Source organism: Cricetulus griseus, chromosome 5 (genome assembly GCF_003668045.3).
Source record: "Cricetulus griseus strain 17A/GY chromosome 5, alternate assembly CriGri-PICRH-1.0, whole genome shotgun sequence".
Taxonomy (NCBI): domain Eukaryota; kingdom Metazoa; phylum Chordata; class Mammalia; order Rodentia; family Cricetidae; genus Cricetulus; species Cricetulus griseus.
Genome location: NC_048598.1, coordinates 130,367,748 through 130,394,819, shown reverse-complemented (window position 1 = coordinate 130,394,819; position 27,072 = coordinate 130,367,748). Strand labels below are relative to the sequence as shown.

At 42.7% G+C, this 27,072-nt stretch overlaps 1 long non-coding RNA gene across 1 annotated transcript; it reads right to left on the bottom strand.

Annotated features, from left to right (window-relative positions):
- Window positions 1–25,850, bottom strand: LOC107977447. Its single transcript, XR_003485921.2, has 3 exons — window positions 25,712–25,850; window positions 4,689–4,845; window positions 1–559 (listed from the first exon to the last, which is right to left on the bottom strand). It is a non-coding gene; the product is annotated as an uncharacterized LOC107977447 (long non-coding RNA).
- Window positions 25,851–27,072: the final 1,222 nt, after the last annotated feature.

Here is a 27,072-nt window from a genome sequence, read left to right as displayed (position 1 = left end):
TCTAGCTTGTTGAATCAGTAAGTTTATTGGGGTTACTTACAGGAACACAGGGGAGGGGTGGACTCAAAAGCAGCTACATCACTAAAAGGCCCACCCCAGTATGGGTGATGACACCCAAAAGCTGCATCTCTGGAGTTCCCTTCCCAACCTATTGGCAGTTCAGCCAAAGGTCTCTCCTTAGCAGTTATGCATTGCTTTTTATACCCTTAGGGAGGGGCCTTGTGACACTAGCAGCTTCTATGAGCTTGCTGAGCCTTGTAAGCTTCCTTAGCTTCCAGGAGTCTCTGTCCCACCTCCAGGAGAGAGTGCTTCAACTCTGAGAAATATAGACAACACTCTCCCTCATTCTTTACACCCCCTTCCTCCTTCCTCTTTGCTCCACAATCCTTGGAGGGGTTTATACAGATATAGGAGTGTCTCCTCCCATTTATGGCTGAGCTTTGAGCTACCATGTCACAATAAGGACAGTTGTTCTCAGAGATTGAAGACTTACAAAGTCTCTGCAGTAAGTGCAAACAGGCAGTTTTCCTTTACCACCAAAGCTGACAGCAACAGTCACCTATGGGTATAAACACAAAGTTTAGAGAACAACTTGACAGGTACACCATATCCATTTAACAAAACAATAGCAATGCCCACCCAACTGGTGCCTGTGACCCCTCCAACCACAGATGTTTGCCATGGCTGATAGAATCAGATATGGGTTCTCACCTGTGGGGCAGTCTTTAAACTACACTAAAAAGGTCATGCCACTTGGAGGCACATGCTTTTAATCCCAGTACTTGGGAGATATAGACAGGAGGATCTCTATGAATTGGAGGCCAGCCTGGTCTACAGAGTGAGTTCCGGGAGAGCCAAGGTTACACAGAGAAACCTTGTATCACCCCCCCCAAGCATGTTAAATCTGCTAAATTATAAAGACTTGGAACAAAGGGGTAGAATATTTTTAAAATATTTTATGGGTTAGAATGGAGAAGCCCCTTTAAAGCAATATGTTAAATCTAAAACCTTCAATGTAAAGGAAAAAAAAAACCAGTTTATTAGATCTAGCCCTATGCTCATTTAAGGTAACTATGTTGAAAAAGATACCATAAATGAAGTAAAAAATGAGCAAAAATTAATCAGCGGTGGAATACAGATTAACAAAAGAGTGATCATCACTGTGTTGGCTGCAGAATATGGAGAAGGCACGGTCACTCTGAGCCTATCTCCCTCTAGCTGAAAGGAACACTGTGCAGGCTACTGGAGAACTGTCACTGCCAACCCTACACTGCCAACATGCCTAGCAGGACATACCCACTGCTACACTAATGGCATGACTGTGTTTATTTGAAAACAGGGTTTCTCTGTGTAGTTCTGGCTCTCCTGGAACTGGAAATCCTGTATTGAAAAATAAATAAATACTTGCCTATGATTATACACATAGGGGTTGGGGGAAATGCTGTCAGTAAAGTGCTTGCTGTACAAACATGAAGATCAGCACCCATGCAAGAGCTGCGTGCAGTGGTGCATGACCCCTGGAGCCTATCTAGCCAAGCAGTGAGAGATCCTGTCTCAAAAATAATATGAGAGTGACTAAGGAAGATTCCTGATGTCAAGCTCTGGCTTCCGCTTACAAAGGCACAAATGTGCATATACCCTCAGACACACATGTACACGCACAAAGACATGAACATGTGTACACATACATATAGAATAAACTCATGTATCAGGTTTCTCTTTTTCTTTTTTTTTTTTTCAAAATCTGCCAATTGCCATAGAGCCATCTATTGGTTCCTTCACTCATCAAAAGAGCTATCTTCCATTGTGTTTATTTTAAAGTTCCCTTTCCCATACACTAGCAACACATGGGCATCAGTTCCTGAATGCTCTCTTTTGCTGCCTTGATCAGCTTTTTCACTCAACAGCATAGTATTTATAATGTATCTTAAGAACTTTCTAAGACCAGTTTCCCCACCTCCACCACCTATTAGTTTTGCTGTTTATAACTTAGCTAGACTCGCATAGTATATTTAATTAATAAATTTAGTCCAGCAAATTTAAAGCCATACAAATAAAACATTGTATTAAAGGCATACACTTTTAATCCCAGCACTTGAGAGACAACGGCATGTGAATCTCTGTGAGTTTGAGACCAGCCTGGTCTACAGAGTGAGTTCCAGGGCAGCCAGGGTTACACAAAGAAACCCTGTCTCAGCAACAACAACAACAACAAAAAAAAAACCATTGTATTATGTATTATAATTAATCGTTTAAGTGACTTATCTATGACTTTCAGAGTATGAACTCCATGAGTCTCTCTTATACATCATTGCAAATTCCAAAATAAAGTGCACAGTAAATAACCAAACAACGAGCTGGAGAGATAGCTCAGCAGTTAAGAGCATGCACTCATCTTGCAGAGGGCCAGCACCCACAACTGCCTGTCACTCCAGCTCCGGGGATCCACTGGCTCCCCTGGCCTCTGGTTTCCATTGACACTGTACTCACATGCACAAACCCACCCCCACACATGGATATCCATCATTTAAAAATAATAACACAATGCAATATTTTTGAAATACTCAAGCAATATTTGCTGAGTGAATTAATGAGTGAAAGGAACCAAAAGCTATAGTGCTGTTTTGTAGCTCACTGATAACCTGACAACCCAAAGGAGAAAAATTCATTCACAGTTAAATTTCTCTGCTGATTCCTGTTTCCTCCTTCTTCCATGATCCTGATCCCTGGATTATCACCAAATAAACTTCCTGCGAAGAAATCTCCATCTCAGTCTGTCTCCCTGCTAACCTAACCTAAAATATAGATGACTTGCATACCATTAGACATTATCCATAAACATGACTTTACTCAACTGACATTTAATAAGAGGCAGTAGAGGGCTTTGGGTTCTACAATCCAAGTACTTGAGGTTTTCATTTGTCAATAAAACTTTTATCTATGTGCTTATGGATACTAGGGGGTCCCAGGAAGTTATCAGTTCAGGATAAAATGCACACACCAACCGCCACCTTTGCACTTTTCTGGGGCATGAATAATACATGTTGCATTTTAGGCAGGACCTGGTGGCATGTGTCTGTATCCTTGAACTTAGATGCAGACAGGATCAGGAATTCAAGGCCAGCCAGGGCTTCACAAGACCCTGTCTCAAAAATAAGCAAAGCTAGGCATGGTGGCTCACAACTTTAATCATAGGAGGCAAAGGCAGGCTGATCATTGGGAGTTTGAAGCCAACCTGGTCTACGTCACGAGCTCCCAGGCAGACAGAGCTACCTAGTAAGATACCATCTTTAATATATGTAATAAATACAATTAATTATATTTTACTAGGAAACAGTTGCTTACAATATACCACATATTAGTTATGAGAAATATGTATTATTTCAATTTTATTTGTTATATTCTGGATGTCATGCCCTGAAATTCACGGGTTGAAATCTAAGGCACATTCGTGCCTCATCTGGTGCATACTTGACAGATGTCACAAGAAAAATGTGATCCCTGACTCACAACATACATAAAAATCTATTTACAATGGATTACAAAGCTAGACATGAAAGATAAAACAGACAAAATATTATGCCTTCTGACCACTCTAGATTTCTATGATTCATGTGATGTTTAGTGATGTGTTTAATATTTTAGAATTTTATAGCTATCTTTCTTGTTTGGGGCATATAGTTTAATTCCACTGTTATCTGAAAACGTGACAACATGCTATATATGATTTTTTCCTGCTTATTTGACTATTTTTTTGGTCAAGAATATGATTTATCTTGGTGACTGAGGCATGTGTTCACTGCAGTTAAATGAAGTACTGTATAAGTGCTGCTATTAGATCAAGCAGGTTAATGGTACTGTTCAGCTCATCTATATTCTTACTGATTTTCTGCCTGCTTGCTCTATCGATTACTACAGAATACTGACTGGAATAGGCAAAAGAAGCCTTCTAGGAGACTGGTTATGTTTTATATCTTGTTCTTGGGTACTTACTGGGTCATGCTCGCTTTATAAAACTTCCCAAGCTGCCCCCTGATTATCTGCATCTCTGCCCCATGATTATCTCTAAGTGTACGTTACCAGTTAATAAAAACTTTACTTCCATATTCCCCAGAGCATTTTTTCTAAAAAGAATTTCTTTTTATTTATGTGTATGTATGTCACTTATACACAGGAGGCCAAAAGAGAGTGTCAGACCTCCTGTAGCTGGAGTTACGGGCAGCTGTGAGCCACCTAATGTAGTGTGTAGTATTTTCTGGTTCCATAAAGGCTAGACCACAAGAAATAGGCTTTCAGCTCAAACACAGGTCATATCATCCGAGTTTTGTGTCCTAAGGGTTACAGCATAGTCATTAGTTCACAAGGTCCCACCAGGCTGGAATGTCAGGTGTGTACCACCATGCCTGAGCCCAGTCAAGTCATTGTTCAAGATTTATTATAACAAACAAGACTCCCTCATATTTCCCATTTAGGATTCTCGGGAAAAAAAACCAAAAAACAAAAAACCCAACAACTTATAATCCTGTTGTGGGGGTAGGGTTGCTCAAAGCCTAGCATGCTCAAGTCCCTGAACTGAATATTAAATATTGAAACAATTTCCATTTTACTGTGTGTGTGTGTGTGTGTGTGTGTGTGTGTGTGTGTGTGTGTGTGTGTCAGACAGAAACTCTCATTGGCCTAGGCCTCACCAAGTAGTGTGACACCAAACTCCTGGAATTTGCTTGTCCCCACCTCGCCAGCACTAGACCATAAATGTACCATCAAGCTTGGCATCTTTACAGGAAATCCAGAGGATCGAATTCAGGTCTCATGCTTTTCAGGCCAGCTGAGCTATCACTCCAGTCCCTGAAAAAACAAAGAAAGAAACAACAACAACAAAAATCTATCTGTATGTACAGTCCTCAGTGATAATATATTTATAAACATATATACAGAGATGATTCTCCTATATGCTGGAACAATCTCTAGCCCATGCAATTCTCATCAGAATGAGCTCCTTCAGTCAGTATATGCAATATATTTGTGAAACCAAACAATTTAACTCTCCTTCCCCCCAAAAAACATGTAGCCCAAACTGGCCTCCAATAGACTCTGCAGTAGAGGAGACCCTGAACTCCTTCCTAACTCTTCTGCTTCTGTCTTCCAAGTGCCAGAAGGACAGGCCTGTGTGAACAAGCCTGGCTGCCAGCTCTCCTTTGTGGAATGTTTGTGCATACCCTTTCTCTGTTTTCTTAATTTGTTTGTAATGGTTTCCTTATTTCCTTTCTATATAGCAAAAGTACCCATCTTCATTGATCTTAATTTCTTTAAATACTTTCTCAACATGTCTCCTTAAATTTTTTTTAACTTAAAGTGGTTTCTAGTCATTTAAAAATACACTGGAGCCGGGCATTGGTGATGCACGCCTTTAATCCCAGCACTCGGGAGGCAGAGGCAGGCAGATCTCTGTGAGTTCGAGGCCAGCCTGGTCTCCAGAGCGAGTGCCAGGATAGGCTCCAAAGCTACACAGAGAAACCCTGTCTCAAAAAACCAATAAATAAATAAATAAATAAATAAATAAATAGATAAATAAAATAAAAATACAGTGGAAAGGGGCCAGAGATGGCTCAGTAGTTTAGAGCACTGGCTGCTCTTGCAGAGGACCCTGGTTTGGTTCCCAGCACCCACGAGGTAGTTCACAATCATCTGTAACTTCATTTCCAGGAAATCTGATGCCCTCTTCTTAGCTCCTCTGGCACCAGGCACTCACAAGGTACACACATATACATACAGGCAAAAACTTATATACAAAAAATAAAGTAAATAAGTAAAAAAAAAATTTAAAAATACTCTCAAGAAGTAATGATAATGGTAAATTTTTTTAAAGACATTACTTACCCATCTCTATAGCAATCAAATTATCTAAGATGATATTTCCCCAATTAAGCCAATAGTTTTGCACAATATTTCAAAGAAAACTGGCAATCATTTTGGACAATAAGGTAATGATATAAGTTGACCTCTGCAGTTAACATTATTTAAAAGTCAGACTGCTCCAACCTCTACCACTGGAACCACTCTGTAGTATAAAGTGTGTGTTACTCCCTATTCTTTTCCATACTGACTACAGATGATCTCATTTGTGGGACGGACAGAAAACTAAAAGACCATAACCAACATTGCAATTCCACTACTGGAAGCAAGGCCAAAAATATAGTGAGTTGTCCTTGGGAGTAATGATGCACACTTTTAAACTCAGCATTTGGGGAACAGAGGCAGATCCTGGTGAATTGGAGACTAGCCTGGTCTACATAAGCAATTTCTAGGCCAGGCCAGGCTACACAGCAAGATGCTATCCCAAAACAACAACAAAAGAGTTGGTAATTTCCATACATGAAGCCTTTTTTAGTATCTGTATTTTGAGAGTAAGTATTTTTCTTGAGAAGGCCAGATAATTTAATTTAGGGGAAAAGAGAGAAGAGATATCAAAATAGAAAACATAAAGATTATGATGACCTGGAGCATACCACAGGTAGTCCTTGGACATTTGCTTATACACCTGGGCATTTATGAAAACTAGAGGAAAAGAAAAGGTGCGTGTGTTGTCACAGTGTCATCCTCCCCGCTTTGCAGGAGGGAGTCCTCCTGTGGCTTCTCTGCCCACACCTGACATTCAAGGGCACTTTGCAAAAGAAATCAGTGAGAATGAAAATCCAAGTCATTTGATGTCTGTCTGACTCAAAAGGCAAAACTAGTCTTGGCTCCCCCTTTTACTCAAATTGGAGCCAAGTTATAACTTTGTGTGTCCACGGGGAATGGAATGAATAGTATCGTCACCACATCAGTTACCTTGGCTTCTGAGATTGAGGGCTGTGAAGGAAAACCAAGCCAGACTCCTGGGCTTCATATGCCCAAGGCTTGCAAAGGTGAAAACTGAAAATATTGACCTCTGTGTTAAAGGATGACAGCCAAAGACGTACTCGGTTTGTTCTGTCATAGGAATAAAACATTAGTTTTACTGCATAGCCATTAAAACAGCCTTCACATAAACACGAGCTTATTAATTCATTTACACCTCTCTATCACCATGGGAGGGGAGTCTCCGTAGCTTAAGATGCCTTCCATGTAGCATGAACTCAATAAATATACAACTGATCACAAGAACATATCAACCATCAAATCTCTCATGTGAAGAAGAAGGGCTGAGGAGATGGCTCACTTGGTAAATGCTTGCTGGCAAACATGGGGCATGAATCAGTCCCCAGCACCCACATAAGACCCTGGAGCACCTGTAATCCCACTGTTGGCATGGGACACCTGGGGATCACTGGCCAGACAATCTAGCAGATTGGCAAGCAGGTAAAGGGGCTTGCCACCAAATCTGTCATCCGAAATTCAGTCCCTGAGATCTACATGGTGGAAGGAGAGAACCAACTCCCATGAGTTGTCCTCTGTGTTCTGTCCTTGTGCCATGGCCCACACACATATACACACAGACAGGATATACAGACAAAATATAAACACAAAAATTTTCAAAACAACAGCAAAAACATCATTATCCAAATGGTTCTCTGAGCATTGAAGCAAAACCAAACCAAAACTGAACATCTAACAACAGAATAAATGTTTCCCAAAGGTTCTCAAGGAATTACAATTGCAGCCTTTTAAGAAAACAAACCATAGCTGATCATGATGGCGTAGGTCAGGAATTTCAGCAGTTGGGAGGCTGAGGCAGGAGGATTGTGAGTTCAAGACCAGCCCAACCTACATAGTGAATTCCAAATCAGCTTGAGCTAGGGAGAGGGAGAACAAGCAGAGAAAAAAAACTTTTCTGGAAACAAAGTCTTACACTGGGGTCCAGACCAACCTTGAATCCTCAGCAATTCTCCTGCCTCAGTCTCTCAAGCGCTGGAATGACTATCAGGAGTCACTGTATGTAGCCTAAACAGTTTCTAGAATCATCATCCCATGTGTTTTCTTTTCTTTTTTTTAAAGATTAATTTATTTATTATGAATACAACATTCGGCCTCCACGTATGCCTGCAGGCCAGAAGAGAGCACCAGATCTCATAATGGGTGGTTGTGAGCCACCATGTGGTTTCTGGGAATTGAACTCAGGACCTCTGGAAGATCAGTCAGTGCTCTTAACCTCTGAGGCATCTCTCCAGGCCCCCATGAGTTTTCTTTAACTAGCACCCTTATTGCCACCCTTCCTCTCCCTGCTCCCCCAATTCTGGTCTATAACCTGAATGCAATCTGATCTGAAGAGAACTTTTAAAAGCTCTCTGGTGGCCATCTCTAACAGAGTAGAGATCATATTTCTAGCTAGAGTTTGCTGAATTTTAACTTCCAATCACTCTCCTTCAATAGCAGGCTAGTCTAATAAGTGGTAAGTTCCCACCATGAGAAGTATACATAGGAATCATAGCAAAATAAAGACACACAAGCCTTCTGCTACTTCCAGAACCCTTCCACATTTGCAATAAAAAAAATAAAAATCAATAGAAAGCTAACTACTTTCCTGTAAAAACAAACGTGCTCATTTGTGAAACAAATAAACAAAACTTTCTATGGGTTTATGTGGTTCCTTGCTCTCATGCATGACACAGCTGTGAAAGCCCCAGGAAGAAACCCGTGGTGTCTATTTTTTTTTTTCTGTTGAACTAATAGACACACTATGCTCTCATTAGAGACCTAAACTGGTAACGTCACTTCTTTTGTGACTCAAAGATACTTTCAACTTAAAGTCGACATTCCCCAAAAGAAAACCTCAGCCCTGGTCTAACAATCCCAGAATGAGTTCTTTCACTGTACATTCAGTCCAACAATTCTGAAACCTGTCTCACAAACTATATTCAACATCACCAAATCCTGTTCATTTACCTTTGTGTGTCTTTCTAGTCAGCTGCCCAACTCTAGCTCCACCCCTACTCCCACCCTAACCTGCTGTCTCTCCCATGGATGGCAACAGTGGCCTCCAAACAATCAGACTACACCCACTCTGACTCCATAAAACTGCTTTCCACACTTCAGTCACCAGTGCCGAACACAAGGCCACCTGCGTCACACGCGTATCTGGTTTAAAACCCCTTTGTCTTTGCTTTGGGGATCAGAACAACATCTCTTGGCATAGTCTGTGACATTCCAACAATCTGTTCCGTTCACCTCTACAAGCCTCAGTCCCCAACGACCCCCCAGGGTGGCAACTTCTCGGTGGCAACTTCTCGGCAATCTTCTTGTAGGAAGTGTGTTGACAAGAGTCACTATGGCTGCCGTTGATGAAAACAGCCCAATGGACGGACAGATGGACGGAGTGTGGGCTTGTGAAAGCCCCACACAAGCACACAAGCACCTTTGGTAGCTGGCCACCAGACCCTTCTGCCCTTGTCCCTGTCCCAGCCACACCCACTCCTTTCTCTGGGATTCAAACCATTACTTGTTCGACTTCCAAGAGAGTGCACTTTCTTCCGTTTCACCTTGTCAACAACTGTTCTCCACGTAAATCTGGGCAGAAAAAAAATGGAAAATCCTAAATATAATTAAGCCCCAACAGTGGAGAAAAGCTGGAAAACGGATCTTACATTTTGTTTCTTTTTTATGAAGCTTCAAACACGCATCAGAATAGAGAGAATACACAATGAACCTCCATACATTCAGCATCAACGCTTCATTACCGACATTTTATCATTTTGTCTATTCTTTTTTTCAAACTGAGCATGCAGCACTCGTCACTGTTTTCTGAGTGGATGTAAGTGAGCAGCTGCCTCACATTCCTGACGCCGTGACATGCCACCATGATGGACTGTATGGCCCCTTCATCTAAGAGTCACAGTAAATCCTTCCCTCCTTAAGTAGCTTTTGTCAGGTATTTTGCTGTAGGAATAAGTAACTAACGCATTGTACAATACCAAGTTATAATCAAATTTCCATAAGTGTTTTTAAAATATACTTGTAGGTATCGTGTCTGAACCACAAGTCAAAATGTGAAGCAATTGTCTCTTAAACATCTCCATTGTCCCAATGCCAAGTCAGTGTGCATACATGTGCAAGCCATATAGTATGATGTAGAGGTCAGAGGACAACTGGAAGGAATCGTTTGGCCTCATGAACCATATGGGTTTTGAAGATTGAATGCAGATCATCAGGCTTGAGGTCAAGCACCTTTACCCAATGAGCCATCCTGCCGCCTGGCTTTATAAGTCACATTATGTACTTGAAATGGCCTTTTATCAGGGAAATCACAGGGCTCATTGCCCCACTTTTAATGATACTTAGTATTACTTTCCTTAAGCCATTTCTTAGGAAGATTCACAAACTGAACAAGAATAATCAAGTAGCTGCATAAGTCAGGTTCCCTTCCAGGTTCTCAGCCTAAGAAGAAAACAAGAGGGCAGATTCCTACTTTGGCAAAGCTATATATTATGATTTCGTTATCATCTTACTGATTGTACTACATGCTCTGTAATTCTGCTGTTCATTTTAAAAATGAGTTTATATTAATATAGTTTGCATCTGAGTGGTGGTGGCACACACCTTTGATCCCAACCCTCGGGGAGGAAGAGGCATGTGGACTTCTGTGAATTCAAGGCCAGCCTGGTCTACAGAGTGAGTGCAAGGATAGCCAAGGCTACACAGAGAAACCCTGTCTCAATAAATAAATAAGTTTGCATGTAAAGTTTCTCTATTTGCTTGCATATGCGCAGAAACCCAGAACTTAGGCCCTCTTCAGTGACAAGTACTTTCTTCATGCATTTGAACTAAAATTTCTTCATTGTTGACAATGTAGCTCAGTGAGAGCGTACCTGGCTCCTCTGCTGAAGCAGCAAATTCTCTTAGTGACTGAGCCGTCACTCAAGCCCCTGGAAGGCCACACTTACCAAAATGTCTCTACCATAGCTTCAGAGATGTCTCCACCCTACCACTATAAATCCTCATTCCTCAGTCATGTTTTGATAGAATAACAAGGATAGAAGCATTATCTTTAGATATCAGTTAGCGTTACCATTCAAAGGGAAGGCATCATTCCTTTCATTTGGCAGAGCAAAACAACTTTTTAAATCAGAAAACTCCCTTCACATGTCTTAGATTATCAGTGACCATGCCAATACCTGTTTCAAGAGAAGTGGGAAGGCAGGAGGGAGAACATGTATATGTTAGTTACTTTTCTTATGACAAAGAAGGAAGACTTTGCCTTATGGGTTTAGAAACAGCAGAAGTGAGAGGTGGCTGGTCACATCACGTCTGAAGTCAGGAAGCAGGAAGAGATGAAAGCTGGGGCTCAGCTGGCTTTGTCCTTTTTATCAGTCTAGGCTCATCCAATCGGAATGGTGCCGTTCACATTTGGTTACACATTCCATATTGGTTACACCTCTCTGGAAATGCCTTCATGAAAGACCGAAAAGGTGTCTCCTAGGTGATTCTAAATTTTATCAAAGTGGCAAACAAGATTAAGAACCACAGGATGTCTGTGACAAAAGGGGAAGGCATAAAACGCCTGTCAGTATCTGTTATGAAACTGATGCTCATTGAGTTGATGTAAGAGCATTCAAAGACTTGAAATTTTCTATTGTTTTTCTGCTTCATCAGTTCCCCTTTATTTGTCAAGAGGCTGAGTATGCTGCCTCCAGTCACCAGAATCCAGGGTTCTCTCACACCGAGAGGTGCCACTGGCAGATGTGAAACACATGGAGAAGAGAAGACAAAAAGAGACAGAGGAAGAAAACAAATGGGAAATAAAAGAATGAGAAAGGGGCAGTGGGGGGAATCAGGGGGTTGTAAAAACCTCTTTTTTGTTGTTTTGTGATACTCACTAAATGCTCGCTCTGTGTTCTTCCCTTCTCAACCCCCAAATAGCTGAGATTACAGGTGTGCACCACAAGTCTGGCTTGTAAAGACATTTATATTAGAGAGATTAGGCTAACAATCAGTTTTATCTGCTAGAAGCCAGGCATCCTAACATTGTGTGCCTTAGTATGTCATATAACCAGGAAGCCCATGGAAACATCCAAATCTACCAAATTCTCCAGCTAAAACTATCACTGTACAGGAAACGTAGGAGGTAGAAAAACCATTGACTAGAAAACCATCGACCAAATCCTGGCTATCAAATACTCTATTGACTGAATGGCCTGATATCTTAGCGTTCTCTGGAAAATCACTTCAGAGACAGAAAATCATGTGCAGAGGAAGTTACTAGTGACATAAGAGGGCAAATGCCCACAAGAGAATAAGACAAACATAATGGGCAAAAAAGGTTAAGATGCACCATGGTTGAAATGAAGAACTCAACCAATCTACCTGGGAATGCTGGTCTGTAACATGAGTTCTAATTGGTCTCAATAATAGAAACCCACAACCAGATAGCAAAGCAAATGCTGAAAGAAAAGAGAAAAGGCCAAACCACAGCCAACTCTTACCTTGCTAACTCCTCAGCTGAAAGAGACCAAGTTCCTGTCTCCTCCCACTTTATATTCCTCTCTCTGCCCAGCCATATCACTTCCTGTCTATATGTCTGTCTGTACAGACCTCAGGATGTCTGTGACTAGCTAGTGGCTAGCTCCATCCTCTGATCTTTAGGCAAGCTTTATTTGTGAGAGTATAAACAAGATATCACCACACCGATCCTTCAAAACTGACTTGCATGGGGGTCCGAAGAATACCCACCCGTGTGCTTGCACCTTCACAGTGACCTGACTCATATTTGCTGTGCAAGAAAGGGACCAGAGCACCATTGCAGGGGCACATTCTGGCCACCTCTCTGCAACTTATTTGTGTCTTCTCACCCTTTTGTTCTGAATACCAGAAGCACTTCATGGTGATTAGTCTTAATTATCAAAATGATCGGATTAAAAGGCACTTAGGGGATTAGTTACATATGCCTCTGGGTAAACGCCAGTGAAGACTTCTCTAGAGACAAATGATTTGATCTATTCGGGGACTCTTGTTTTAAACAGATGACTGGGAGGAGGTGGAAAAATAGGAGGCGGGGCCTTGTTGGAAGAAGCAGGCTACAGAGGTAGGATCCTAAAGTCTTGGCTCTGGCCCCTTTCTGTTTCTCTGCTCCATTTCTTGTCCACCATGTGGTGAACAGCTTCCTCCTCTGCTTGCTCCCTCTGCTGTAATCTTCCACCTCACTGTGCTGGCTAGTTTTATGTCACCTTGACACAAGCTAGAGTCATCTAAACTGACAGAACCTCAACTGAGAAAATACCCCCAGAAGATCCAGCTGTAAGGCATTTTCTTCATTAGTGATTGATGGGTGTTCAGCCCGTAGTGGGTGGAGCCATCCCTGGGCTGGTGGTCCCGGGTTCTATAAGAAAGCAGGCTGAGCAAGCCAGTTGCAGCACCCCTCCATGGCCCATCGGCTCCTGCCTCCAGGTTCAGTTTGAGTTCCTGCCCTGACTAATCTCAGTGATGAACTGTTACCCAGAAGTGTAAGTGAAAATAAACCCTTTCCTCCCCAAGTTGCTTGGGTCTTGGTGTTTCGTCACATCACTAGTAACCCTAACTAGGACACACCATTGGCCCAGGGTCAACTAAGTCAAAGGCCATGAACTAACATCACAGAACCCATAATCAAAACAAATCTTCTGTCTGTGTGCTGCTCTCTCAACTACTTCATTCATCATTATGCAAAAATACCTAACACACGTTGCCACTGGGTTACAGTGGATCCCTGCTTCACCCTACCAATTGATCTCATAACTTGATAATTCTGGCAAAACCCAGCTCTGGCCACATGGTCATTAGATAGTCCAACACTGAGGCCCCAGGAACTTAAAAGCATCTCTTTTGTGAATGGTATGTCATCTTCTGTTATGATGAATAGAGCCTTGAGCCAGAACCCTGGAGACATTTGTGGTGATGTTTTCTGAGAGTTTGGCCATGCATTCTTGGTGACATCTTTCCCTATTTTCAGCACTTCCCACACCTTGTAGAGTTGCATGACCCAGACAGGGCTGCTCACACTAATTCGAACCCGATGCAGACTCCCTCCTCTCTGAGACCCAAATAAGCCAGGAAGCCTCCTCCTCGTTCAGCAAATGGATCAAAGCAGTATTTCTACAGATAGACTATCTGTTCCCAAGAACCATAATTGACCTATCAAATGTTTGATTACTTCTTAGCAGTAAGACGATTTGTCCATCACTTGGGGTGGGGGGAGGCTAGCATTTCTCTGAAACGGTAGACCCTTGGATATTAAAGATATCTGCTGGGAAGCAGGTGTCTTAAACAAAGTCCTTAAGAACTTGCCACTTATTGATCATTAGTCCAATTAACATGTCTCTGGTAAATTGTGGCGATACACATTCTGAAGAATTCCTAGTTGGTCCTTGTCCCCTCAAGCTATGTAAGAGAAATAACTTCTGTAAACAAAGGGAGAGTTAGCTTTAATAGAAGGAAAATGATCATTTCTTCAGGGCCAGAAAGCTCAGGGGAATCTGGAGTTTCCTGCCTCCTGCCTCCTGCCTCCTGCCTCCTGCCTCCTGCCTCCTGCCTCCTGCCTCCTGCCTCCTGCCTCCTGCCTCCTGCCTCCTGCCTCCTGCCTCCTGCCTCCTGCCTCCAGTGCATTAATTCAGATGAAGATGCCTCCAGCTGCAGTCACAGGGAACCACTTCTTCCCAACCCAGGTCTGGCCTACACACTACAAACTTGCCAGGATCATCAATCCAGTCTTCTACAGGCTACCTTCCACTTAAATCCTGGATCTGATAGTCATTTCTGCCCCTTGGCTACAGGAGATAAGAAACCATTTAGTGGCTGCCAAGGAAGCTCCGGGGTGATGGATTAATCAGCCTCAGAATTTCACTGTCTTTTTCCTCCCACTGCATCAATAGCCCCCAGCCAAAGCCATCCAAGTTGCCATTGCCGTGCTTCCTACTTCCTTCAAGTCTACCAAACACCTTCCAGACAGTCCTTGTCAGTACACTCCCTTCCACAGCACCCTGTGACTGTTTGCCCTAGTTTGAACTTTAAAGACAGGACCTCTGTGCCCTATCTGAGCTGCCAGGATTCCACCTACCAGCAGCGGCATTTGTACTGCCAGCAGGCAGGTGGGGCACCCAACTCGAAAATCCCATTTTGGATTCTGCTTGCTAGAATCATTCCTCCCAGGAACTCAACTTTCCTAGGAAATAAACTCTGTCTCCAAGACTTGTGTTCCGGAGTTCTTTGGGAAGAAGCCTCATCAGCCCCAAGGGAAATGAAGAAACAGGACAGAGAGGGGAAAGAAACCCAACTGATGTGGTCACCTCTGGCATCTCAAGTCACTTTGCAGAGGGCTTGGCAGCTGGGCTATCCTTTCAGAGTTGTTTCAAACTGAGGCAAGAAGGCCAGGCATTTTTACCCTCTGAACAATGTGTTTTTCAATGTATGAGACCTAACAAGTTCACACTCCTGGCAGCTGCAGAAAAGAGAGCTCTCTGGTCATGAAGAAGAGGCTGGAGTAGCAAAGAACAGCTCTCAACGGTTTATCTCAGAATAAGAGCTTTGAGAACAGATCAACCAGATGTAATGGGTTGCTTTGGCTTTGATCCGAGTCCATGCAAACCAATTACAAAAAAAGGAATCTTTGAGATAATTAGAGAAAAGTTCATGCAGACTTTGCATTGGCTTATGTTACAGAATTTGCCATTACTGTTGTTCCAGGTGATGATGTCAGAGTAGCTATGTAAAGAAAGCCTTTGCCCACTTGGAATGCATACTGAAACACAGGTGAAATGGCATGATGTCTTGAAATGTTTCAGGGAAATGTTGGAGGGAAAGATGTTTAAAGATTGATTTAAGGGCTAGATGGTTAAAAGCATGGGCTGTTATTGCAGAGGACCCAAGTTCAATTCCCAACACCCACATCAAGTAGCTCACAATTGCCTATAAGTCCAGTCCTATTAGATCCAATGACTTTGGCATCCTCAGGCAATTGCACTCATGTCCACACACACACACACACACACACACACACACACACACACACACACACACACAGACACACACACACAGTGTGGGGGGGTAAAAACAAAATAAATCTTTTTAAAAGATTAAGTTTTGTTAATTATTGATGTTGAATGACAAGAGATAAATGCTTATTCTAACATTATCTTTCCGTTTTCTTAAAATTTCTGTACAAATGGTGGTTTATACCTGTAACCCACATACCTGAGAGGCTGAGGCAGAAGGATTCTAAGTTCAGGGGCAGCCTTGGTTGCTTACTGAGACCTTGCCTCAAAGCATTTTTTTTTTTAACTTGAAGTCATAAGAGTGGCCAGGCATGGTGGCGTACACCTTTAATCCCAATCCTTTACTCAGGAGGCAGAGGTAGACGAATCTCTGTGAGTTTGAACTCACTCTACATAGTGAGTTCCAGGATAGCCAGGGCTGTGTAGAGAGGCCCCATCTCAAACAATAATAAAAAAAAATAATGATGACAATGATATGATCACTAATTGTGACATGTTGCTAACCATTCCTTATAAGTGCCACAAAAACCTACTGTTGCCGCTCAAGTCCCCAGTTCCTTTCCATGGTGTTTCCAAAGACAAAAAACTATATCTCAATTTAAAACACTAGATATTAATTTCAAAGAGAAACCAACTTTGTAAAATGCAACTAGAACCCTCAAAAGCTGTTTAAATGGCAGAGATCTTTTTTATATATGCTCAATAAATAATACTCAGAGCCCAGCACATGATTTATCTCAGGGTAAGTGATGAATAAATGTTTGTGCAAATTAAAATGACAGAAATATTCCCTGGGCTCCTTTCTTGTCACCATCCACCACTCCCTTAGTTTATTTCTATGCTTTAGATTCTCTGGATTCCACTCAGGCTCTGTACCCAGTGGACCAGGGTCATGAGTTTCCCCGGCTTGTTTTTGGCCCTGTGAAGCACTGGTGCTTCAAGTGTAGCTATTACTCTTATGGCTAATATCAATACACGCCCCCTCCAAGTGGGTGCTTCACAGTAGACAAGAACATAATCTGTAAAATGTGCTTCAGAGAAAGCAGGAAGTTCAAGAGGGGAAAGCTGGGCTCCAGGGCAACAGGGTACAGAAACAGTGAGGAAGGGAGAGAAGGGAGTCAGGCAGATCCAAACCCCCCCCCCAGGACTCGTGGGAAAAAGTGTCAGACTTCTGGCCAGGAACTGAAATGTGCGTCTGCAAAATATGGATAACCACGCAACTGACCACTTCAACCTCCCAACATCCTTTCTCTGGGCCCCTTAAGAGTTGTCCTCCCACACCTCACCCTCCTCCCTTCCCCCAGCAAAGTCCAAAATCAGCAATCAGTGTTGACATCAATGAGCAAAGGGCTTACAGCCCCAGGTAAAACAAAAGACGCCTGCAAAAAAAGGCAAATGAGAAAAGAACCCAAAGAAAGATCATGATGGAAAAATAAACACAGGCAAGACAAACATCCACAGAGAGGAGAAAGAGGAAAACCAAAAAGACAAGATCAGCCAGAAAAAATAAGAACAAAAACAAGGGGAAAAGCCAAGAAAAGGGAGGAGGGGTGAAGGCGATGACTAAAATAAAATACAGGCATAAACCCTCTATACAAAACTGGGAGAGAAGGGACAGAATGAGCACGGGGCACAGGCCTAAGCACTTCCGAGTATGTTGCCTCTGTTAATCTTCGTACCGATGCCCCAAAGTAGATATTGCTGTTTTCCTGGGTGAAAACGGAGGCTTACCAAGTTATATTATAGGTAGGTCTTCGTGATTTTAAAAGGGTTGCTGGCACACACCTGCAATCCCAGCACTCAGGAGGCTGAGGGAGGAGAATTGTGAGTTCAAGACCAGCCTATACTATATAGTGAGACCCTCAAAAACAAAGGAAGAAATGGAAGAGCCAAGTCTAAACACAGCTCTGCAGAATTTCCAAATTTACTCTCTCTTGCAGTCTGCCCTGGATTTGAAAAATGGGACAAATATGACTTCTAATCTTAGTTGATTATATTCCTTAATACTAATAATCATATGCACAACTATTTCTTAATTTTGTATTGTGTTGATGAGATCAAGCCCAGGGCTTCATGCATGCTAAGCATTGAGTGTAAGTTACACACTCAATCCTTGAATAATTGCTTGAAATTACTCCTGAATGTTTTTATTTCATCATTATTACTATTATTACTATTTCTGTTTTAGGTCTATGGGTGTCTTGCCTGCATTGTATGTCTGTGTGTCACTTGTAGGCCAGAAGAGGGCATCAGATCCCCTAGAACCAGAGTTACAGGTGGCTCTTAGCCACCACGTAGTCGCTGAGAACCAAACCCAGGTCCTCTGCAAGAACAGCCAGTATTCATAACCACTGAGGTATCTTTCCAGGTCCTGCTTTTATTTCTTTAAAACCACTATCCTCCTCTTCACACTGGACCTCCCTCTGTGAATCTCTTCTATGTGGGCATGCTACCTAGCTACGCCTAAGCAGCTAAGGGAAAAAGAGATAACACTAGCCACCTACTCATGTGATTCTCTCTCTCTCTCTCTCCCTCTCTCTCTGGTGTGTGTGTGTGTGTGTGTGTGTGTGTGTGTGTGTGTGTGTGTGATTAAAATGAAAACATTTCCTGGGACTGATTTGAAAAGGCTAAAGTGGGAAGAGTCCAAGGTATCATGTGAGGGAGACCACCTCCAGGACGAAAATATCTCTATAGCTCTGGAGAGGTGGCTCAGCAGTTAAGAATACTGGATGCTCTTCCAGAGGACTTGGGTTCAATTCCCAGCACCCACATGGCAGCTGACAACTGTCCATAATTGTAGTCCCACGGGAGCCAATGTCCTTTTCTGGTGTGCAGACATACATGCAGACAAAACACACACACACACACACACACACACACACACACACACACACACACACACACACGGATTTTTAAGAAGAGAGAGAGGGGCTGGAGAGATGGCTCAGAGGTTGGGAGCACCGGCCTGCTCTTCCAGAAGACCCTGGGGTTCAATTCCCAGCACCCACATGGCAACTCACAAACTGTAACTCTAGTTCCAGGGGAATCTGACACCCTCATACAGACACACATGCAGGCGAAACACCAATGCACATAAATATAAATAAATCTTTTTTAAAAAGAAGAAAGAGGGAGACAGGGAGGAAGAGAGGGAGGAAGGGACGGAGGGAGAGAACATCTATAAAGTTCATGGCAAAAGTAAAATGGCTAGTTGTGTGTGTATGTGATGTGTGTTGAGGGCCCTGAGTAGCAGGGCCCTTATATATGGATCAAATCTCTTATATATGGATCAAATCATAAGCTCCAAGTGAGCAGAGACCATGTACTACATGTTTATCTTGTAAAAAAAATAAACACACTGTCTTAAATCCCAAAACTATACTAAGATCAGTCAAATAACAGAACCAGTACCAGGTCTGATTACTGTGTGAGTTAGAGTTATACTAAGACCTCCTTTTCAGTTGGGTGGTGGTGGCATACACTTTAACCCCAGCAGAGGCAGACAGATCTCTTGAGTTTGAAGTCTAGCCTGGTCTACATAGTGAGTTCCAGGACAGCCAGAGCTACACAGAGAAACCCTGTCTTGGGAGTGGGTTGGGGGGGTACTGCTCTTGAGCTAGAAATGTAGTTCAATGGTAAAGTGCCTGCCTACTAAGTATGAGGCCCTGGATTAGATCCTTGGCATCAAAACAGAAAGAAAGAGGAAAAGAGAAATCAGGGTGTAATAGCCAAGTTCCAGAGCTAAGCTTTTCCAGCATGGGAGGTGACAGGAGCAATCAGAGAGAAGCACTAACCCCTCAGGTGTCAGTGCCACCCACCCCACCCCACCACTCCACCACCAGGGGCTTTTTGCAGCATCATCTCTTATGTTTCTTCTCTAGCAGTGGTTCAGATTTCCCACCTCCTAGATTCCACACTTAGGGGTGTTGTCTGCGTGTTCCTGGAGGAATACTTCAGCCAGTGGCTGTTTGGATACAAAGAGGTCCTTCCCCTTCAACATGACTTTACAGGCCCCTCAGATTTACTGGCTGGGCTCTGAACACCGTGTTGATCTTCCTGGTTCATAAAGCCAAGCAGAGTGTCTGCTTGCCAGACAGGTGTATTTGTTTTTTGAATGATAAGAATATTCACTCGCTCTGTTTAGGTTAATAATAAGCACTTCAGAAATCCTTCTAAGTCTGAAAGCGGAAAGAAAAAAACAAAACAACAAAAAAAAAAAACACTTCAGCAGTGAAGTCTGTTAATGGAGTCCTTGTCCTCAGAGAACATAGGGTCTTGGGCCAAAGCTGGGTGCTTGCTGGCTGACCCTGCTGGCTAGCAAACCCTGAGGAATATTGCCTTTGAAAGCCCTCTCCCATCCGAAAAACCCTCAAATTATGTTTAATGGGTAGTTCCACAGTGAGGAGAAAACAAATAATAAACACAAGTGCGGTAGCCCCAAAGATACCAGGGGAGTCTGCAGCAAGAGGGAGGGGTGTCCTCCCTTTCAGCCTAGCCGCCTTTGGGAAACCTGAAACAGCAGCCAGGGAAGCAAGTTCGGCAAAGGACAATTACAAAGAACTGCAGAGAACAGTCTCGATTGTTCTTGAAGCCTCCTAAAGACCCAGCATTGCAAATGAGAAAGCTTATAATGGGACATGCATTCCAGTCACTTTCATAGACTTCTGCCTTGGTTATCAAAGCTTCGGTAGATGACTTCCAGGGTCAAGTTGTCACAGCACTGAAAGAAGGGGTCCAGCAGTCCAGAAGGCAGCCTCCCGCTGGACTCGGATGCTGTCCTCCCACTGGACTCAAGTTGCGTGAGTTTAAGCTTCTAGCCTGAGTTCTACCCTTAACTCTTAATCAAGCCCATGGTTGCTGAGTTTTGTCTCTACCACCACACATAGGTGGAAAGAGACTTGCCTTGGCTGCAATCTGATAAGCCTGCAAACCACTAGCTGCAAGTTGCCCCCTTCTGAACTCTTGTGCTGAGGTTACCTTAGTGGAAGAGGGACAGCTCAGCCCCACTGCTCCCCCACCCCAAGTCTCCTGAGATGTCTGAGGTGGCACTCAGCATTGGCCTGCAGTGATGGCTCGACTCCTTTATTGAGTAAAACTTGTGAAACTTTGACAACACACACACACACACACACACACACACACACACACACACACACACACACACACACACACACACACACACACCAGATCTTTCTCTGACATAAGCATGAAAGAGTATTGTGTGTCTTAGTTAAGGTTATCACTCGTGATGAAACACCATGACTAAAAGCAACTTGGTAGGGAAAATCTTTATTTCCCTCACATTTCTGTGCAACAGTTCATCATTGAAAGCAGTCAGGGCAGGAGCTCATACAGGGCAAGAACCTGGCAGCAGGAGCTGATGAAAAGGCCATGGAGGAATATTGCTCCTCATGGCTTGCTCAGCCTGCTTCTTATAGAATCCAGGACCATCAGCCTAGGGACGGCACCATCCACAACGGGCTGGGCCTCCCCATCAATCACTGATTAAGAAAATACCCTACAAGCCTGTCTGCCTATAGCTTGATATTATTGAGGCATTTTCTCAACTGGGATTCCCTTCTCTCAGATGACTCTAGCTTGTGTCAAGTTGTTGACTTAGAAACTAGCCAGCACAGCTTGCTTTGTTTCTCTTTGTATGACTTCCCCTTCGGGTTTTTGGAGTCTCTACAAATCAAACTAATCCTTCTGCCCCCATTTGTTTTGCTTTGTGGTTTGGAGACAGGCTTCACTGTGTAGTCAGGAAATCACAATCTGTCTGTCTCCACTTCTCTAGTGCTGGGGACATCGGGCTGATGCCACCACACCTGTCTCACGTGGTGTCCTCTTTAAGAATGACATGTAATCATTCCCTGCCTCTTAGGTTCCCCTTGCCTTGCTTTTCTCTATAAACCATCACTTTCCCCCCAGTATTTCTTTAAACCATGTGATGGTCTAACTAACCATCTAAATATGCTCAATTTATGTATTCAGTGGTGAAGAGCCTGTCACCTACTTACATAGCTCAGAGTCAGATTCACAGATAAATAAGGTATACACAGAAGTGTATACACAGTGTACCTCATACACATAACTTAACGGAAAAGTGTACATAGTCATTATTTCATTCTTTGTATGCTAAAACTTTTCATAATTAAAAATCTGGAAGAACAAATCAGAGAAAAAAGAGATTTAAAAATGAAAGGAAGGGAAGAAAGAAACTGAGTGTGCTGGCACATGCCTGTAATCCCAGCACTTGGAAGTTGGAGACTGGAAGGTCAGAAGTTAATGAGCAGCCTGAGCTACATGGGAGGGACTGGAGAGAGAGGAGGAAGACAGGTTGTTTCCTTAAGACAGATCTGAGATATATAATGTTTAGCCTATTAGCTTCTTCAAAGCTACTAATGGTCATAGGTAACAATATCCTACATTTTTCCCAAGGGCAGGGTCTCACTATGTATCCCAGTCTTTCTTAGAACTCTCTATGTAGATCAGTAGCCTCAAATCCATAGACATTCTCCTGCTGCTGCTGGGATTAAAGGTGTACATTGCCATCCCACCAACATTACATTTGTTATTTATTTTATGAGTTTGGGTGTTTTGTCTCTATGGATATCTTGTCTGTGCATCATTGTGTGCCTGGTGCCCACAGAGGTCAGAAGGGTTTGTTGGATGCCCCAGAACTTGAGTTACAAATGGTTGTGAGCCACCCATGTGGGCATTGGGAAGCAAACCTGGGTCCTCTGGAAGAGCAGCCAGGGCTCTTAACCACTGAGTCATTTCTCCAACCTAAAACAATATTACATATTAAAAATCTCATTACAGTTATTGTCAGCTACACAACTGTGCTGCAAAATCTAATTCTAGTCTCACTGAACCTTCACTGAGAATGCTTGAACCTTCCTTTCAAGCATTCCCTAAAATTTATCTATGACACCCTTGTGGGCCATGCTTACCTCTGGTTTACAGCCAAGATCTTGTCTTGGCATGAGTATGTGAAGTTACAGGGGTTCTATTGTTGAGATACTTAAGGCAGGTTTTGCTTTTTACATTTAGTTTTTATTTACTTATTTGTGTGTGTGCATATCATGGCATGGGGGAGGAAAGACAGAGAGCAACTTGGGAGAGTTGCCTCTCTCCTTCCACCTTGTGAATCAGGGAAATGAAACTCAGGTGGCCAGACTTGGAGTCAAGTGCCTTTACCTGCTAAGCCACCTCTCCAGCCCACTCAAGGTACAAAGAACTTCTGCCTGGATGATCCAATTTGGCCACCCAGCCCTCACCATCCTGTGGAATGTCATATGTTGTTACAGTTCCAGCCATTATACTGTGTGTGACAACTTGGTGATTTGCTGGATATGTCTTATGGGTAAGTACTGATTTTCCCTTCTCAAATGAACATTTCCTCTTAAGTCTTCATCCTCTATCTCTCCTTTTCTGTTGCTGGGAGTCAAACCCAGAGCCTCACCATATTTACCACCAGGCTGTATCACAAGCCCCTGCCCACTGAAATTTAGCTCCTTTTCCTCCTGTCTTGAAGGCAGGCTTGAGGTGGCAGCGATTTCCAAAAGAAGAATGACAGTGAAGCAAGTTCTGAGTATCTGGTTGGAATGCCTGTTGAGATAAACACTGTAAGACCAGAACCACGTAGAAGAGCTTTGACCAAAGTTGACTATAGCTAAGGCATAGCCAACTAACATGGACTTGGCCTCCACTGGAAGGCATAGTCTTGGCATAACAAGTGTCAGCATCACACCAAGGTCTGATGATGCCCTAGAATTGGTACTGTCCACAAACTATCAAGGGCATCAGCTTATCTCATTTCCCAAAATTCGACATCAGATGACTCTTAGGTTCTGAGCTTGACTGTTTCTTTTGTTTTCTCCAAATCTTTAATACTACAAATAAAACAAACAAGCAAGCAAGCAAATAAGGTGTTTTCATGGGTTTGGGCTTTATTTTAGATCATTGGGTGATGTTCAGTTCTTTCAGACTAGTCAACATTACTACCTCTACCTGTAGAGAGTAACCCAAATATTGGGCCAAAAGAATTGAATATTGCCTGTGAATCCTAGTAATCACAGTATTGGAATTTTTCAAGAAATAAATCTTCCCATGGTCTGTAGAAATGTCTAGAGACTCTGGGAGAAAGAATGCTGGCCTTTGTGTCAGACAGAGAGACAAAGAAAAGAACATGATTTGTTCTTCCCAACATCCAGAGAACAGTTTGAGTAAATATGTTTCATCCAGTAACTCTGTAGATAAAAATCCCTCACCTTTGGCATTGTTGAAGGGCATACCAAGACAGAATAAATTTCCTCTACCCTTAGTCCCCAGGCCTCAGCTTTGTACTGGGCCCCAAAATATTTTGTGTTTTGGAAACCCCAAACCATGCAAAACTCAATAGGTCTGGTGTTTGAATGTATGAATAAAACAAGCCAAGTTTCCATCTGACCTTGGCTGACCTTGAAACCAATCGTTCTTCCAGTGCTGGCCCAGTCAAGAGTGAAGCTTGTGGTTTCATCTCGGTTTTACCACAAGATTTTGTGATGAAACACTAAAAACCCACTGAGATTTCTGCTTCCATTCCTGTCTTGTTTCAAGTTCCTTTTCCAGAACCTGGTGAGTTCTATGGTCTATGACCACATAACTCTGTGATTTCTGCTCCACAGAAGAGAAACAAATTTCTGCTCAGTGATGAAAACATAGAGAGAATCATAGCCAGGCTTGGTGGCCTGCACTTGTAATCCAGTCCTTGGGAGGCAGAACCAGGAGGATTACATTGTGAGTATGAGGTCAGCCTGGGATAAATAGTGAAACCTTGTCTCACACAAAAGGAAATGCAGATAGTATTACTAAAACTCATTCAATATAAAAATCACATCTCCAACACAAATCATTTAAAAGACACTGTTTGAAAAATTGCTGGGGATTGGTATTATAAGTAGAGACTCTCAGGGAAGGGAACCCAAGAACTGGCAAATTTACCCCAGAGTACAAGTACAAGAAGTATAAAATTGGAATATAGCTGAGAGATGCCAGAAACAAAGAGAAAGTGGGGATTTCACTTTCTGTGGAGTAGCTCCACATTTCCAACTCTGGAATAAAGAATATTTATCCCAGGGGCTGGAGAGATGGCTCAGCGGTTAAGAGCACTGACTATTCTTCCAAGGACCTGGGTTCAAACATTCCCAGCACCCATTTGGCAGCTCACAACTGTCTGTAACTCTAGTTCTAGGGGACCTGATACCTTCAACCCAATGCACATAAAATAAAGGTTAAATAAATTTTTAAAAAATCCAAAAAAGAATATTATTCCAACAGAGACTTTTGTGAATTATGCATTATGTTTTTCAGGGAACAGGAAGCCATAGCAGGAAAAAAGCACACCACCAATCACAAAAACATTTTAGAAACAGAAAACCAGTCTCATCATGTTAATCGTATGTTGTAAAAAATATCACACCAGTGATCTTGTAGGGAACAACTCCTGCTGCTGTAGAATTTCTGAAAAAAATATTGACACAAGGAATGGGTGGGGAAGGTAGAAAGACGTTGCCTAGCATGCACAAGGCCCCATGTCTGCTCCCTAGTGCCAAAAGGAAAGAAAGAGAGAGAGACCACCACAGGAAGAAACATCTGCGGTGGCTCATGCCTATAATGTCAGTACTCAGGAGGCTAAGCAAGTAGGAGGGTTGTCTTAGGTTTTCTGTTGCTGTGAAGAGACACCATGACCATGGCAACCTTACAAAGGAAAACATTTAGTTAGGCTCACTTACTGTTCAGAGGTTTAGTCCATTCTCATCATGGCAGGAAGCAAGGCAGAATGCAGGCAGAGGCAGTGCTGGAGAAGGAGCTAAGAGGTCTTCCATCTTGACTCACATGCAACAGGAAGTGGTCTGTCTCATTGGTGGAGGCTTGAGTATGAGACCTCAAGGTCCACCTCCACAGTAACACACTTCCTCCAGCAAGGCCACACCTACGCCAACAAAGCCACACCTTCTAATAGTGCCACTTCTTATTAGTTTATGGGGTTCAATTATATTCAAACTACCACACTGGACTTAGAGCTCAAAGCTAGCCTGAGCGACATAGCAAGACCTTTTCAAAACACAAAACAGAACAAATACATAAACAACAACAACAAAATTAAGGAGAAAACTGAAGACTCCCCTTTCCCAGGGCCCACGTACAGTGCTACATTTTTTTCATGTGCTCCCAGGGGCTCGTCTGGTAGAACCTCCACAAATAATAAACCAAAACATATGCTAATTCCCCCTACAGTCCATTTCTTCCTTCTTGGCCTCAATGGAAATTTTGAGTTGACCAATGACTCTTGATTCCTGTGTCTGCTGAATTGCCCATAGGCCAAGGGTTATGTTATCTCTGTCGAGCTCATGGCAAAACAGGACACACCTTCCTGAAGTGCCAGCTGGGACTGTGGCTCCAAAAGCAAGATTCCAAGACAAAATTACATATTTGGCATTGAAGCCAACACATGGTCACAACAAAGGGGCCACTCATTTTCTACTATTATGTAAAATATATGTGCAGGCCCCCTATGGTAAGAAGCCACCCACCAATTGCCTATGTCACTGATGTATAAAATTCAGTGAGCTCATAAGATAAATAGAGGACTATTTATTGGCTCGTTGGCACTGGTGCGATCATAAACAATTGCTCAGTGGAATATTTTTGCATTTGAGTTTGTTTCCTGAATATGTTTTTATTACAAATCTGCACGCTTACCCAAAGACCACATTACTCACTGGGATTTACAGCTGTCCTTGTGACCTGTTCCTTGGGCACTTTCCCATTAAAAAGGACAAATTGGAGATGCAGTAAAGGTCTTGTGTATCCAGCAGGGGGCACTCACAGGCAAGGCTACAGGAAATTTTCGCTGATCACAAAACTTCGTTCATTAAAACTCTAGGAAGATGCCTTCTTTGCTGGGGGAAAAGATGAACTTTATACCTAGTGTCTTAAGTGGAGTTTTGATACTGAGTATGAGTAAGACTTTTTGCCCTTAATGTAATCCAAGAGTGGAGAAATTCCATACCGAAAATATAGTTTTATGAGCAATAGCAATCAGGCTAAGAAATATCTCTTTCCCAATTGGTCGATGTTTAGAATTGGATTA